Source organism: Polyodon spathula, chromosome 14, assembly GCF_017654505.1.
Source record: "Polyodon spathula isolate WHYD16114869_AA chromosome 14, ASM1765450v1, whole genome shotgun sequence".
Lineage (NCBI taxonomy): Eukaryota > Metazoa > Chordata > Actinopteri > Acipenseriformes > Polyodontidae > Polyodon > Polyodon spathula.
In genome coordinates, this window is record NC_054547.1 from 1,492,639 (window position 1) to 1,501,009 (window position 8,371).

At 38.3% G+C, this 8,371-nt stretch overlaps 1 protein-coding gene across 2 annotated transcripts in view; it reads right to left on the reverse strand.

Moving 5' to 3' along the window:
- Nucleotides 1–596: 596 nt before the first annotated feature.
- Nucleotides 597–8,371, reverse strand: part of foxd2 (forkhead box D2) — a 22,757-nt gene continuing 14,982 nt past the window's right edge. For both annotated transcript variants that reach the window (XR_005951484.1, XM_041269700.1), the window contains exon 2: nt 597–2,331. The gene's annotated coding sequence lies outside the window, so the exon portion shown is untranslated. The remainder of the gene's footprint in view (nt 2,332–8,371) is intronic.

An 8,371-nucleotide genomic window follows, 5' to 3' on the forward strand; every position in this document is an offset into this window, starting at 1 on the left:
TTAGGGGCATATATGTATTTATTTATTATTTAATAAATGATTCCTTATGAAAGATAATTGAAACAATTCATCCTAGCATCTGTAGTGGCAATATTTTTTCAGCTATATATGTGTCAATCATCAATACGCAAACCGCTCAATAGAGTCAGAACTTATGAGAAACAAAATTAATGTGCAAGGGCCCCTCGAGCGCAGGACATGGGGGCTCAAGTATGAACATGAGGCAGCACAACAGCTATTGTGCACCATCTCCATTGGAGGGACCGGTGGAGTCCAGGTGGAGCAAACCGTCTTTCTTACAAGAAGGGATTGTTTGATGAATGTGGGCAGCTGTGTCTCCACTGCCCGGGGTTAGCGTGCTAAGGTGTGCGCTCAGCCCCCTTCCTCTCATTACCAGTGATGACTAATCAGCTCAACAGGAGCATGCATTATGCACAGAGAGGGGGCACTTATAAGGAAGAGTGTACAAGATTTTTTTTTTTTTAACAAAGAGTGTAGGAGATAGATTGAGAGTCTGTTGGAAACCAAATCAAGAGGCTTTCATTCTTTAAGCTCTAAACCCCAGCTATGAAAACAATTTCACTATCACAAAAATATGCTATTATAACAATGCAAATAATCTACTGAGTGATGCACTTTTTACTTAAACAGAGGCAAATACATGAAACGCAAAGAGGTATTTCATACAGTGCATATATTCCTAATGGAGTGGTTACAATGTAATTCTTTCCATCACCCTTGTTTTTCAGTGCACATCAGGTCTCGGGAATAGGGAGAGGGCAATGGTATTAGATGTCCAGGCTGTGGTGGTAGGTAGATTTAAGGTACACTGACCCTCCAACAAGGCTTTCCAATCTGTTGTTCACTTGTGCTCAGACAGCCTGAATACAGAATGCATTACATGCAATCCCTGTTGAGAATCGAATGATCTGATAGGCAGCAGGAGGGAGGGAACAGAATGCTCACTGAGGTTACAGAACTTCCAGGGTGTGTACAGTGGAAAGTAAAGCTTCATTGTTTCAGCAGAACTGTGCTGTTTTGTATAACTATGTGGTCCAGATAACTTTGGTTTACTTTCAGAAGCTGAGCTTTAATGAATCTGCTTTGGGATGCATGGGCTGCATACAAGGCTCAGTTAAATGTATGATGTTTTTTTTTGTGTTTGTTTGTTTTTGTTTTTAAAAGATCGTATTTGGGAATTGCTTTGACCCTGCTGCCAATGATTCTCCTTCAGTCTGCATTAACAAATAGATATGTCTTGTTTGTTATATCCTTTTGATCTTGGTATGATGCTGATTCAGTCTGAACCACACATGTTGTATTTTGTTGTTTGTACATTGCAATATCTTTTATACATTGCAATACTCTGTTTTCCATGATGCCTTTGTAAACGAGGACTCGTTATCAATTGTTAGATCTCCTGGTTAAATAATTAAACAAATAAATTAATTAATTGATATTTGTGGAATTGTAGGACTGAATAACTTTCCATGCAGACCACAAATATACTTTTTCACACTTCACCTTTTTGTTGGAGGTAATGCAATCTCAGTCCTAATTCGTGTGGTTCGTTGCTTCTCACACTAATGCATTGAAGATCTGAGGTCCCCTGGTCTGGAATGAGTTAATCTCGCTGCTGTGGGACTCTCCCCGTAAAGACCTCAACGACAAATGTGAGCAACCCTTTATTGTTACATTTCTGTCTTCGTGGCTATTCAAGGGGTCATTAGCTGTATTTGCGTTGTGGCAACAGCTTTAATTAATCTGTCGCTGTGGCTAAATTGAAGGTCAGTGCCTAATAGCCGGGTTAATTAGACCTGTCACTTAGGGGATAAACAGCTGCAACTCAATGAGGGGAAGTTCTGTGACAGGAAGGGACAGACCTGCAAGGATTTTATTGAGCAGTTTATAGTTCCTGTTTTGATAACTTATTTAACCCTCTGTGCTCTAAACATGACTGTTGTTGTGTGGAAACAACTCCACAGCAATGCAATCACATATTTCCAAGTGAAATATATACAGTATTTACAATATAGTAAGCAATATTGTTGTTTTAAAGTGTCTGCTTGAGGTTGCCAGTATTTACATATGTGCATCATTATGTGCATGTGCAGCAATATCTTTGGTTGAGTTGTTGCCCTCTCCAGGCATTGGAAATCCGCGTGGAATCTGAACTGCGCAGGTCTCTGTGCTCTTGTTGATGTTTCATAGCCAGCCCTGCAACCCCACCTTCTGCCCCTGTTGTTTGCTTTCATCTGGGATTGGGCGGCTTATCAGGTGAGACCAGCATCAGTCAGGTAAGTAAGCCACGTGATTCCCGTCTTCAAACACCTGTGAACAAATTTAAAGACGCGTCATGCCCAGAAATTCAAAGAGGCCAACAGAAGTAACTTTCAACACAAGGTATACTGGCAGAAGTTTGCCGTGTTTATTAATGGTTGTTTTCAAAGACCTGTCCCTTTCAATTCTGCAGACCTGTAGACTACAGGTTCAGGTAAGATGAACTGCACACAGCTCTAGAAGTGTAGGAAAATCAACTCCTCTCAGCACTAGTATACCACTGCACTAAACTATAGCATGGTGCTCAAGTCATTCTGTGAAAGTTATTAAGACCTAAACTCTATACCAGACACTGGCCCAAAACTGTAGAGCACCCAGTGTCTTAATGTCTTCATGTTTGCAATTTTAATTAATTAATGAAGGAATAGGGTGATTACCTTGCTGACTCATCCCAAAACTACTGAGTGTGATACTCGTATCATTTGCTTTGTGTAATAAGGCGCACTATCAGGAACAAGTCCAGTTGCGTTTTTTTTTTTTTTTTAATTGTGGGCCAGAAGTGGAACTTAGCCAAGCTGAGCACAATGTGGGAGCCCTCCACTGCTTGAAAGAAAGGCCCATTTCTAAAAACAAACAAACAAAAAAAAAATGGTAGTATCTATTTAGACCTTTAAATTGTGTATACCCCCTGTAGACCTCCTTTCTGCACGTCAGCGGCTAAGGTATAATACAAAGGATTATGCCATATGAAGGCACATATAGACTCTGTTGTGCTTGCTTCTATCCATTACTGCGCCCCTTCTGTTGAAGTATACAGGCATAGAAGGGGCCTTATTGTAAGTGAATGCATGTAGGTGGAAGGTGCTTGAGCGCGGTTGAATATTAAGAGGCTATGTCATCAGGGGAAAAACACGTCTTTTGTGGTGCCTGGGATCTCTCACACCATCCTCTTCAAACCTGCCCGCGACAAAAGGAGAACTCGGATACCCTTAGCGAGCGTTCTTTCAGAGGCAGCTGCCAATCACTCGCAGGTCCTAAAGATCTGGATGGGGGCAGGACTCGCTTTTCTTCCAGTATCACACCGGTGCCAAATTCAATGGATACACTTTTTGTGTTTGTTTTGGTAAGACAGTTTTTTAAAAACAAAACAGATAAAAAAAAAAAAAACTCCAGTAGGTCTACATCAGAAGCACCCACACAACGCCTGTATTAGAGTGTGAGGTCTGCTGTGTCCGAGTCTCCTCACGTTTTCTTTTTCTTTTTTCAAAGCGCTTGCATTTGAATATCCAATTTAAGACTGCTGCGGGAGCTTCTTTTTTCATTATTTTATTATTTATAATGCATTTTATCTCGATGGAATTGAGCTTTGAATTATGAATTATGTGTACACTTAATGCACAAATACATGAGTTAAGCTAACAGGCAAGTGCAAAGGCAAATTGTACATTTCCAGGAGCACAAAGTCATAACCCTGTCATATGCAAAATTCATTTTGCTCGCGTAGTTCTTCAAACTCTGTTCTGTCCTTGCAGTACTCTGTTACAACTATTGACACATCTCTAGAGTGCAAATAGCATGCTGTGTAACATCGTTTATGTTTCTAAAAGTTGGCTCTTGTTAGTTCTGTAACATTGCCAGCTTATTTTTCGTTGAAATGGTGCAAACTTAGCACTTAGAATCGGTATTTTGGCCCTGCTGATACATTATATATATATATGTATAATATATATATATATATATATATATATATATATATATATATATATATATATATATATATATATATATGCGTGTTGTATGTTATGTGTATGTGTATTATATATATATATATATAATATATATATATATATATATATATATTATATATATATATATATATATATATATATATATATATATATGTTCTGCCAATGTGTTTAAACAGCTATGGTTCTTCTGAAGATTATAGATCTTTTGCAATGTGTATGCAGGCCCGAATCCCCGATCTGTTTTCTGTGTGAGGGGCAATTCTTTAACCCGATTCTAGTAGTAGTTATTTATTCTTCCGATGCTGTACAAACAATCGAAGCGCTTAAATACTCAAGTTTACGTTTCTTTCTTGGTCCTTTGTCTTGTGCAGAGAAGTGAAAGACAAAGGAATTAAAGACATTTGCAAGGATAGCTGCTCATGCATTGTGAGCGATATAGATTGCAAGCGTTTCTTTTGGGCAATGCAAAGCGGGGCAAAAAAAAAAAAAAAAAAAAAAAAAAACTTTCCACAGATCTGCCCGTCTGACACTCCTCGGCGCTCGATAATTCGATAGGCAAGTTGCTTCATCTCGGCTTCTGGAGTCTTCGTGGTCTGGGGTGCTGTGTTTTTATTAGTATTTCTAGTTTATGGGTAAAGAAATGAATGGGTCAGATGGAAGTTCCCAGCTGTACAAACAAAAACAGAAGGTCTCCATCAAAAACAAAACTGCGGGGTAGAAATAATACCTTTCCAAGTGTTAGATTCCTTCCCGTGTATAATAAGATTCCGCACACAAAGGAAAAACGAAGTTCAGTATTTCCAATTCTGAAATATATTACCCTTAATGTCCTTCATATTGGCAATTTGTCATGTTTTTTTTTTTTTTTTTTTTTTTTGGGGGGGGGGGGGGGGGGGGGGTGGGGGGTCTTTTATTGAAATGTCTGTTAACTGATTTTTACAGGTAACCATTGCTTGAAAAATAAAACAAAACTCCAAACCCCAGACTTTTCGTCCGCGAGTGTTAAAAACTGATTAATGGCTGTTTTGTTAACGGCCTCCCAAGTTTCAGAAGACAAATGAGCGATAGCTCCGAAAATGTGTCGTCGTTCGGAGATCTTTGTTTTCCAGCGGTTAGTTGCGGTGCATCTGCTAAAGATATTAGAGTGTAGGCATTGGGTCACGAAGAAAGCAAAACAGACACCACTCACTACTCAAAATAAACATTAGTCTTGAAACGTTTGCCCTCTCGACCCCGGACAGATCGCATTACATTAATGCTGCAAAACATTTTCCCCTCTTTGCAAAGTAAAGATTTTCCACTGTAAGACACCGTAGTTAAATGAGAGTCGCTGTCCTCCCGGGTCTCTGTATACCGCTCTGTATGTGTGATGTATGTGCAGCGGCTGTCTAATTCCCTGATAGATAGTCTAACCCATATTAAATGTCGTCTATATATTGTTCCCGTTATTTTAAGGCATGACTGGAAGGGGCGCGTTTGAGCGAGATGCATCTGTCAGGAGTAGGTCTACTGGCGACAGTGTTTTTCCACACGTGGGGAACACCCCAAATCCTCAATTCAATCCGGCTAAAGACTGATTAGCAAACCAGCCCCATCCCTAATCTGAAACGATCTCGCTTCTGTAGCCATTGAGAAGTGTCCAAGCGAGAACCGTGTATTTCAGATTTCTGTCTACTGGAAGACTTTTCCTGGGGCAGTTTTACAAAAAAAAAAGGCAGTATTTATATTGGCACAGAGAAATCCACATTTCCTCTCAACAGTCTCCTAAATATTTTGTTTGGCTGTAAAAGCATCTTATAAAACTTTTTAGACTGAATTGTGTTTAAAGTGAGCTTGTACCATTTTAAGGTTGTCGGTTACTTCAGCGCTAAAGCGTACAGAGCTGTTTTGGAAATCTCAATGTACTGCTTCCACAGTCATCGTGTATTCTGTGTACTCGCTTAGAAAATATTTTTGTTTTGGTTTCTCTAAACATTCTCACATACTGCACAACAAAGGATGTTTTACAATGGGCTCAATAGGAATACCACGCCGGAGTCCTAGCAATTCGGGGTTCCACAAGGAGATGGAACCCTCCAGCCAAATAAAGGGTTCCAAATACGGAGTTTCAAATTCAGAATCCCTGATTAAGAACTATTTTGCAACAAATGGTCCTGTATAGAAGCGGTTAAATAGCTACCCTCTTTTGGTAGGCTGGGGTCTGTATAAGATTGGTACAGAAAACAATAAGGGTTCCAGAGAAACCGCAAGGAATCATAGGGAGTGCATACAATGTACAAGCACCCTGTCTTCTACGGGTTTGTGATAGGCAGATTTTTTAATGGTTTGTGACAGGTAGATTTTTCTATGGTTTGTGATTGGCAGATTATTATATTTTCTATGATATTTGCTATGGGTTTGTGACAGGCAGATTATTATATTTTCTATGGTTTGTGACAGGCAGATTATTATATTTTCTATGGTTTGTGATTGGCAGATTATTATATTTTCTATGGTTTGTGATTGGCAGATTATTATATTTTCTATTATATTTGCTATGGGTTTGTGACAGGCAGATTATTATATTTTCTATGGTTTGTGACAGGCAGATTATTATATTTTCTATGGTTTGTGACAGGCAGATTATTATATTTTCTATGGTTTGTGATTGGCAGATTATTATATTTTCTATGGTTTGTGATTGGCAGATTATTATATTTTCTATGGTTTGTGATTGGCAGATTATTATATTTTCTATTATATTTGCTATGGGTTTGTGACAGGCAGATTATTATATTTTCTATGGTTTGTGACAGGCAGATTATTATATTTTCTATGGTTTGTGACAGGCAGATTATTATATTTTCTATGGTTTGTGATTGGCAGATTATTTTATTTTCTATGGTTTGTTCAGGGCTGCTGTTTCTAAGAGTGTGTGAGAATTATATTGGCGCTTTGACTAATTGAATAATTAATCAAATAGTTTTTTTTTTTTTTTTAAATAACACATCTTTTCTAAACCAGTCCATCCCAATGTTATGAAAGGACCCAGGGTGAACAGAGCTAATAAGAGGTGAGAAATTAATTACAAAGCATTGGCACTCCAGTATCTAATAAACACGCACGTCACACCACGGCGGGGTTTGTATTCGTGCGTAATCTTTCTTGCACAGTTTGCTCACTCTGTCAGTACAGTTGTTCTCAGAGGGGAGGTTAAACCCAACATTAATGATCTTAAACTGAAATTAATTCAACAGATGTGATCATGTGAGGGTCGCGCTGCGTTCACTCCAAAAACAAGTGTTCATTTATCCCAATTGCGCACTCCTCCGTGCACTTGTGCAGTTGTGTCAAGAAACATAACGTCGCCTCAGTGCGGGGGCTGCAGCTGCGATGCTTTATTAATGCAGGCTAATAGCGAGGGTCAAATGTTACACTTGAGTCCTGGCCGTTGATAACATTAATATATATATATATATATATATTAATATATATATATATATATATATATATATATATATATATATCATTATATATATATATATCTGTGTATCTGTGTCCCTCGCGGCAGCGCGTTTTTACTGGTTTCTCTAGAGCGCGCAATTGTCAAAAGAGATCTCAAGGCCTCTCGTAACAGACTCTCGATCTCTCTCTCTCTCTCTCTCTCTCTCTCTTCTCTCTCTCTCTCTCTCTCTCTCTCTCTCTCTCTCTCCTCTCTCTCTCACGCATCCATATACTTGTGGGGACGTCTCATTGACTCTCACTATATTTTTATTTACTATTTCTAACTCCACTCAGACAAAACTTCATAATGGGTTCTTAAAATGATTTTTTACAAAGTGGGGACTTCCCCACAACGTTGTTTTTCAACGTTGTTTTTTCAGGAGTGACTATCTTTGTGGGGACATTTTCTCAAATTTTGTCCCCAAATTGATAGCAAATTGATTTTTGTCAGTTCAATATTTATGAAACCCTTGCTGCCATTTTTCCTAGCTATACCTGGATGCTGTTATGAATTGTCTATCTATGTGTTTTGGTTTTGTTTAATTCGTGCTGTTTTTCGCCGTTGTGTTTCCGCGTTCACATGACACGTCCAATGGCCGTGTTAAGGAAGCCATGCAGCACAGAGCACATTTTATGGGAGTCCTTATATAATATATATATATATCTATATATATATATATATATATATATTATATATAGATATATATCATATATAGATATAACATATATATATAAGATATATATAATATATAATATATATATTATATTATACAAATAAATGTGTCATACAAATGCAAATGAACACAGACAAAGCGTTCGAAGTTAATATCTCTGCAGTCTGTACGGTCTCTGCAACTGGT